General features: G+C 47.2%; 1 long non-coding RNA gene across 1 annotated transcript; it reads right to left on the bottom strand.

Annotated features, from left to right (window-relative positions):
- Positions 1-410: 410 nt before the first annotated feature.
- On the bottom strand, positions 411-8,027 carry LOC120094284 (uncharacterized). The gene is made up of 5 exons (XR_015627428.1): positions 7,796-8,027; positions 5,189-5,312; positions 4,963-5,087; positions 2,221-3,113; positions 411-2,171 (listed from the first exon to the last, which is right to left on the bottom strand). It is a non-coding gene; the product is annotated as an uncharacterized LOC120094284 (long non-coding RNA).
- Positions 8,028-8,434: the final 407 nt, after the last annotated feature.

Genomic DNA, 8,434 nt, shown 5'->3' with positions numbered 1-8,434 from the left:
GACTGAGGCCTACCCGAGTGGTCTCCCCCAGTCCTTAACTGTCTTTTTATAAAAAAAATCCAATTACCAGATCTGTGGTGGCGTTGGCCTTCACACCATGTGAGCTCACCTGTGACTGCATTCACAAGTACGTGTGCGGGAGCTGCCCACATTCAGACCACAGCAAAAGATACCTAGCTAATTAGAGTCATTTTCTACTTAATTATATTTTGTAGTCTTCATGAAAGTTCCCAGGCAGACAGCCTGATGCAAAAACATCTGAACTCAGCTCCATAAACTCATTTTGAGAAGTCTGGGGTTCAAGAGAGTTCAGAAAAACCCTGTCCCCAAGTTCTGCTGAACTGTGTTCTCCTAGTTTCAAAATAAATAATGATGATGGCACATGATTTTGAAGACAGAATGCAGTACTCGAATGACCGGTCTGGCACCCCAGAGTTGTTTGGCTTTATTTTATTTTGTGCACATGGGGGTTTTGCCTGCATGCGTATGTGTGTGTCCATATGTATACAGTGTCTTCAGAGGCCAGAAGAAGGCATTGGATCCCCTAAGACTGGAATTACAGATGGTTGGGTTTTGAACCAATATATGGGTGCTGGGCATTGAACCCAGGTCCTTTAGAAGAGCAACCAGTGTTCTTAACTGCCGAGATACCCCATGGCGTTCTCGTGTCTGTCTATATTTCTTTCCACATTCTCCCATTTGCAGAGCTATGGGCTGAACCCTAAAGTTCTTATGTGTTAGGCCAGGGCTCTGTCATTGGGCTGTAGCCAGCCCAGGCATAGTAGGTCTTCAATGACCCTGTATCTGACTAAACTTGTGCCCATGAAGTGTCTAGAACAGAATTCGTTGTGAATGCATTGTGAAGCTCTCCTGGCATTCCCCACTCCTGGACATCTAGAGTAGTTCCCACTTGGCCTCTTAGCACTTATACCTATGTCTTGGATGAGTGTTTAGATGACAACCTTTCCCAGTAGACAGAAGTTCCTGTAGCACAGGGAATGAACCATAACTAATTAATTTCTGCAATGTTTTGGTACTCCCTAAGTTTCATTAAATGGATGACTAGAAAGTTGAATATTAGGATGCTGTTCTCATCAAACAACACTTCTTAAACACAAAAGACATGCTATACTGTTACATTAAATAGACAACGCTAATACCATTCATACTACTTTTGCTCCAACTCTCACCTGTGTGACTATCAGGAAATCTGAACAAAATCTTTGGGAATCCTGAAATAACCAACCAAACGGCACCGAAGAGTCTCTTGCCACACTGGCACCCTCACCACACACTGCACCCTTCTCTACGTTTTATTTATCTGTGTAATTCCATAAGGGGGGTTGGTTCACTTGTTGGCTAGATGGTTGCTTGCTTTCTTGAGATAGGAGTTCGCTTTATCCCGTGGCCCGGTGGTCTGGTTTCATCCTGTCACAGTTGTAATGTACCCCAGAGTAAAAAAATCAATGTACGAGGGGAAAGGATTTAGTTAATGATCTCAGGTGACAGTCCTTCATTGCAGAGAAGTCACAGTGGCCGGAGTTATCTGCATAGTAAGGGTCAGACTGCTCTTAGCAGTTTCCTTGATGGCTCTGCTCAGTTGGCTTCCCTCGCTCATGCACACAGGGCACAGCTCTGGCCACGAATCGGTGCCACCTAGGTTCAGAGTGGGGACTTCCCATCTCCCTGAATTATCTAGACATTCCCAACAGACCTGCCCACCAATTGTCCTGATCCAGGCAATGCCTCCTTGAGACTGTTTCCCCAAGTGATTCTAAGCTGCGACAAGCTAACACCACGGCCAGTGCTGTGCCACCGCCAAGCTACATCTCCAGCCCTTGCCATCTCTAATAATCTGTTGGCCACTCACACAACAAAACCACCCCATTTTATCTCAAAGAAACAGGTCACGATGACTGCATGCAAGTAAAAATAAATATGCAAAATATAGTGGGTGAGTAGACTTCTCAAAACACGGGTCAGTTACTTAGCACTCAAGAATTAGCTTTCTGGGCTCCCAGGTCTCTGCATTTAGTGCACTTGAGGGGTGATTGCTTTTCACTCAAAGCGCTAATAGATCGAGTGGCTCACTGCCTAAGCTACCACACCTTCGTGTTTTTCCTCTCTCCGATTCTCTCTCTCTCTCTCTCTCTCTCTCTCTCTCTCTCTCTCTCTCTCTCTCTTTCTAGCTCTCTCTCTCTCCAGTTCTCTCTCTCTAGCTCTCTCTCTCCAGTTCTCTCTTTCTCCAGTTCTCTCTCTCTAGCTCTCTCTCTCTCCAGTTCTCTCTCTCTAGCTCTCTCTCTCCAGTTCTCTCTCTCTCCAGTTCTCTCTCTAGCTCTCTCTCTCCAGTTCTCTCTCTCTAGCTCTCTCTCTCTCCAGTTCTCTCTCTCCAGTTCTCTCTCTCTAGCTCTCTCTCTCCAGTTCTCTCTCTCTAGCTCTCTCTCTCCAGTTCTCTCTTTCCAGTTCTCTCTCTCCAGTTCTCTCTCTGTCTCTCTCTGTCTCTGTCTCTCTGCCTCTCACTCTGTCTCTCTCTGTGTGTGTGTGTGTGTGTGTGTGTGTGTGTTGCACATAGGCCAGAGGATAACCTGCCTTCTCTTCCTCCACCAACACTCACTATCTTTTTATTTTGAAGCGCAGTCTCTCACTGGGGACCCGGGGTCTGCTGTATGGTCGAGGCTGGTCAGCCAGACAGGCTCAGAAATCCAGGCTCTGCCTCCCACTGTGTACATGACAAGCACACACATCCATGCCCAGCTTTTTGTATTTTTAAGTAGGTTCTAGGGATTGAGCTTCACACATTCAGTGTACAGACTGAGCTGTCTCTTAACCTGTCCTTTTAACTCTCACTATGAGAATGTGTAGAACAAAGTTCACTGTGAAAATAAACACACCTTTCCTTTGGGATTTCAAGAGAGGGTTTCCAAGTTCAAACAGGCTCTAGCTGAAGTCCTCTTAACCCTGGTATGGAACAGCTAACCCAGCTCCTTAAAAGGGTGCTCCATTCCGGTCTCCTTTCCCCCAGGAAGCACCCTTTCGGGTTTATGTTGTTGTTGGAGGCCTGTATGTTCAGAGAAAGTAGGTCAGCAGCAGGAGCAGAAATCAATCTCTGGGATCTGAAAAGCCAACAAGAATTTTAGTAAACAATTTTTTTTCCACAGAAAGAAAATAAGTACTTAGGGTTTGGTTTGTGCATGAAAACCCCAAAGCTATAGTCACGACGTCGGAGGAGAATGATAGCTATGAGGGGCTCCTCGATGGCCATACAGCAAACACTGTCCAGAAACACACACCAGAGCAAGAACCGGCTTCTCCTGTCTCTTCATCCTATGCACTCAGGAGGCAGACCGCATACTTCTGTTGGAGGTCAGCTATGGCATGGGCAGAGGATGGGATTTGCCTTGGTAAATTTTACTTCTCATTCCGGTTCTGCTATCAGCAATGTAACACCGAAACTTACCCAAGTTCTCTGACTCAACAGCAAAAATTAAGATTATGTAGCACTTTGTTGAGCATGAAGGGAACATACTCTGACTATTATTACACAACAAACCATTCTGGAATTGGGAAGAGCCTGCCTGCGGACAGTGTGTGTGTGTGTGTGTGTGTGTGTGTGTGTGTGTGTGTGTGTGTGTGTGTGTGTGTGTGTTCAGGCATTGGAGATGCTCTAGCTTGCCTGAACTCTGCTGTGTTAGGACATCAGCTGAAATCTCTCAAACATTTGAGAGGCAGAAAGCTAAAATTACCCAGAATCCTGTTTCTTTGTGTCTGGCACCGGGGACAAAAATGGCAATGCTGACTCCATGTGCTGTAACAGCTTCCCCATGGGGTTTCACTCAGGTCTCACAGAAGTGGTGACCTGTAGGTAAACGGATTCTCCCATAGTGACAGGAATGCTCTACCCTGCCCTGTCCTCAGCCGCCCACCCACTGCTGGAGTGTTAGTCCAACACAGGCAACTGACAAGAAGCCCAACCTCGCTCCAGCCCACCCCAAACTATGCATCCTACTGCGCCCAGGAAGCCTTGAAAATGAGCTTCTATCACAGGGGTGCACTAGACCATCTTCTCACCACAGGTTTGGGGATGGTGAGGAGCACCCCATGGGATTGGGCAGAAAGAAGCTCATGGCAGCTGGCCCCAGGTCTCTGGTGAGCTTTCTCCCTTTGCACACACTGCTCCCCTAAGTCCCTTTCTCCTGGGAGTTCTTTCTCTGTAAGTCACTCGGACAAACTCCTTGGTGACCCCACCTGGGAAAATCCCGGGAAGTATCATGAGCCGCAGGTGGTGCCTTCCTAGCTCTGCCCTTCCAGCCCGCCATGAACTTCAGGACAATTCTGGGTGCTCAAGGGAAGACCGAATGAAGCTGCTTTATTGTTTCCTATCTGAAGGCTCTTAAGGAATCTTATAGAAGTCACTGGGCGCTCACCAGGAAAGGTGTGTGAGAAAGGTTCTATAGCATGGCCTAGGTACAATGGACAGCTGTGGATTGCTAGCATAAGACGACAGTGTAAGGGGTAGTGAAGGACCCAGTGTGCTTCTGATACAGCCACTAATGAGAACCTATGTTTGACGATTGTTGCTTGGGCTGGTTTGTTGGTTGGGCTTTTGTTTTTGTGTTTGCATATTTGCCAAGCCAGTGAGCTCCACATCCGCTAAGGCGCAGAGAAGACCGTTGAGTGGGTAGAAGGAAAAGTTCAAGTCAAATGCTCACACTTCATTGCTAGTATCTCCTGGGACCATGAGAAAATGAGTTCATCTCACAGATTCCCTGGGATACAGAATTTGAGGGCTCGACGTTGGGTTTGAGAAGTTATGGCACATGTCTCTCTGTGGAAATATCTGAACCTGTGCTGAACAATATGACAGCCATTTGTCACTGGTTACTATTTGTCTCTTGAGACATGACTCTTCTGCACGGACTGTATCCACCAATTGGAAATGCAAGATGAAAATCAAAGACTTACAGGGCGTGCTGGCTCATGCCTTAAATCCTAGTGTCCAGGAGACAGGTAGGCAGATCTCTGAGAGTTCAAGGTCAGCCTGGTGTACAAATTGAGTTCCAAGCTAGTGGGGGCTACACAGCAAGACCCTGTCTCAAAAAACAAACAACGGGTGACTAGAGAGATGACTCCCTGGTTAAGAGCATTTACTGCTCTTGCAGAGGACCTGGGTTCAGTTCCCAGCACCCACATGGCCATGATCATCTTGAACTTCAGTTCTACGGGATCCGATGCATGATCGTCTTGAATCCATGGGATCCGATGCTTCTTCTGACCTCTGCAGACTCCTGCACAAACATGGCGCCGAATTCATACTGAAGAAAATTAAAAAAAAAAAAAAAAACAAACCAGAAACGTGAAACTAACCAAAAAAAAAAAATCAGACCTACTACAAAAGAAACCATACTAAAGTGTTATTTGAATACTTTAAGTGAGCTAATAAAATAATAATAAAATAATAAAATCGGTCTTGTTTTAACACTTGTAGCGTGGCTATTAGAGGTGTCAAATAAGATGCTGGTGACCTCTTGAACTTATCCCTCTGCAATACTTTTCTCATTTGTGACCAACGGCCTGACCGAAAGCAATTTAAAGAAGGAAGTGAGTGTTTGGGCTCATGGTTTAAGACGACACAGTCCATAACAACCAGGAAGGACTGGCAGCCAGCTGCCTGGGGCAGTTGCTGAGGTTACACCTACAGTCAAGAAGCAGAAAGAAGGCGGGAAGTGAGCTGGGCGGTAAGACCTCCAGCAGTGTCCAGTGACCTTCTGCACACTCCCTACAGTAGGGCTTGGCTACTTAAAGAATTCGTGGGCTGGAGAGGCAGGGCCGTGGTGAGGGGCACTTGCTGCTCTTGCAGAGGATCTGAGTTTGATCCCAAGCTCACAGCCATCAGTGACCATAGCTCTCTGGGGTCTGACATATCTTCCACCCTGTCTTCACCTGCCTCTGCACGTGTATGCATGCATCTGAACATACACATAGAAGTGAACCACTCAAATAGTCACACACAGCCTTCCATAACAGCTTCCTCAGCTGGACGCCCGGCATCCAGAGCACAGCGCCTATAGGGGCCATTTCCCACTCAATGACCTCTTTCTTTCTCCTCTGTCCTAGGTCCAGGTATGAGAGCTAGGACTCAGAATCACAGGAGTCCATGACATTAGAGAGCCCAGACTGACCTTGACAGATGATGTTTGAAAGTTTGTTTCATGAGAGAACATGGTTTCACCTTCAAATTTCCTTAATAAAGGCAAACGACTCAAACCCTTGAAGATCCTGGGACTATGACAAGGACAGCAGCATGATTGGTGACAAGGGACAAACAAAACAAAGGAATCGGGGCCAGAGGAGAGTGAGTGAGAAGTCAGGGAGGGGCTATCTCTTCAACATCTGTCCCAACCTCCACCAAGGAGCAAGCCAGTCTGACAACTGCTGCTCTCTTTCGCTCAGTGCTTCTTCAGTGGTACTGTATTAATCAGATCATTTTATCCCTATAACAAACAATAATGATCAATATAAAAAGAAATATGGGGCTGGGGATTTAGCTCAGTGGTAGAGCGCTTACCTAGGAAGCGCAAGGCCCTGGGTTCGGTCCCCAGCTCCGAAAAAAAGAACCAAAAAATAAAAGAAAAGAAAAGAAAAAGAAATATGCTTATGCTTTTGGAAGTTCCTGGTGAGTGAAGTTCGATTGTTTGGGCCCCAGGCAACACCAGACATCATGATGGAGTTATGATCTGCTCACCTCCTGGCCATGATACAGAGAAAAAGCAAGAGGCTACAACCCCTTCAGGCGCTCACACGCAACAGCCTCCCTCACTTCTTCCAGGTTCCTCCAAATTGCACTGGTCTGGACAACAGTTAGACTTAGTTTGTCGAAGAGATGCAAACTGGGAAGAGGAAACACCACTTGAGAAAAAGTCTTTATGAGATCGGCCTGCGTACATCGTGAGTCTGTGGGGCATGCTCTTGATGAATCGCTGATGTGGGAGGGCCCTGCTCACTGTGGGCAATGTGGTCCTGGGTTATGTGAGAAAGCAAACAGAGCAAGCCAGCCACGAGGAGCAAGCCAGTAAACAGAGTAAGTTCCTCCTTGGGTCTTTGCTTTAGTCCCCACCTCCAGGTTCTTAACGCTGAGTTCCTGCCCTGGCTTCCCCTCATGTTGTAGCGTCATCAGGATATGAAAGCCGAATCATTTTTTCCCTCCACAGGTAGCTTTTGGTCACGTGTTTATCTCAGCAGTACATTAACTCTCTATCCCACATGACCTTTGGATGGCCTTCAAGATGTAAATGACAGTTGACATCCTGAAGATCACTCAAGGAGACAAATGTCTTTTATGAGCAGGTCTCTGATACCGTTCTGTCTTGTTTCCTCTCATTCTCCCTGGTTCTCGTGTTCTGCCATTGCTCTGGGGGATTGGTTTGCTTGGTTTTTGAGAAAATCTCTCTCTCTCTCTCTCTCTCTCTCTCTCTCTCTCTCTGTCCCTCTCTCCCTCCCTCCCTCCCTCCCTCTCCCTCTCTCCCTCCCTCCCTTCCTCCCTCCCTCCCTCCCTCCCTCCCTCCCCATAGTCTTCTTGCCCTGGAATTTGCTGTGTAGACATTTCAAGCCTTGAACTCAGAGATTCCCCTGCTGCTGACCGATCCATGCTATGATTAACAGGGCGTGCCACCACGCGCTAAGACAAACCTGCCATTGTTTTGGAAGACTTCTGCAGACATTCATTCTTTCTGGTCATGCCAAGGTAAAGTGGAGGAGTCACAGATCAAAGCACGTTGGTCGCCATAAAGCCACTCACCTGCTGCATGACCGAGGACAAACTCAGGGTGAAGCTTTGCTCGAGAAAGGGAACTTAGCTGCAGGAAGCGTCCAGTCAAGGTTTTAGGAGGGCTGGAGAGGCTGTGTATCACTGTACAGCGCAAATCCACTAGAGTGGTCTCGTGGGCGTTGAGTCACTTCCAACGTCACGGGGTGCGTGCTTTCACTGTTGTCACTCTGGACGCCGCCTTGGAACACCACATGCCGTATGAATTTGAGCTTTTCAGCCAGGATACAGCAGTTACACCCCTACTTCTTCAGTGCTTACCTAACATTCTCCAGAGTGCCCCACCCCGTAGACTGAATTTGAAGTTTCCTTGAGTCTTGAGATCTCTCCAGAACCTTGCCAGAAATCTTCCCCAGGTTCATTTATTCATCTTGCCCATTTATTTCAGAAGCACAATATCAGGATCTTGAGAACTCAACCTTTCAGCCAGCTGTGGTGGCTTGCACTTTTAGTCCCAGCACATGGGAGGCAGGGGTAGATGGATATTTATCCTAACTGAATCTCAAGAGTTGTATGGGTCAGGTCCCTGAGATAGATTGGAGGGTCAGGATGCTAGAATCCCAGCCTTAGCTTACATGAGATGCCTGTCTCATGTGTCTCAGTCTGAGAGAT

Source organism: Rattus norvegicus, chromosome 8 (assembly GCF_021556685.1).
Source record: "Rattus norvegicus strain SHRSP/BbbUtx chromosome 8, alternate assembly SHRSP_T2T, whole genome shotgun sequence".
Taxonomy (NCBI): Eukaryota; Metazoa; Chordata; class Mammalia; order Rodentia; family Muridae; genus Rattus; species Rattus norvegicus.
This window is presented reverse-complemented; position numbering and strand designations above follow the sequence as displayed.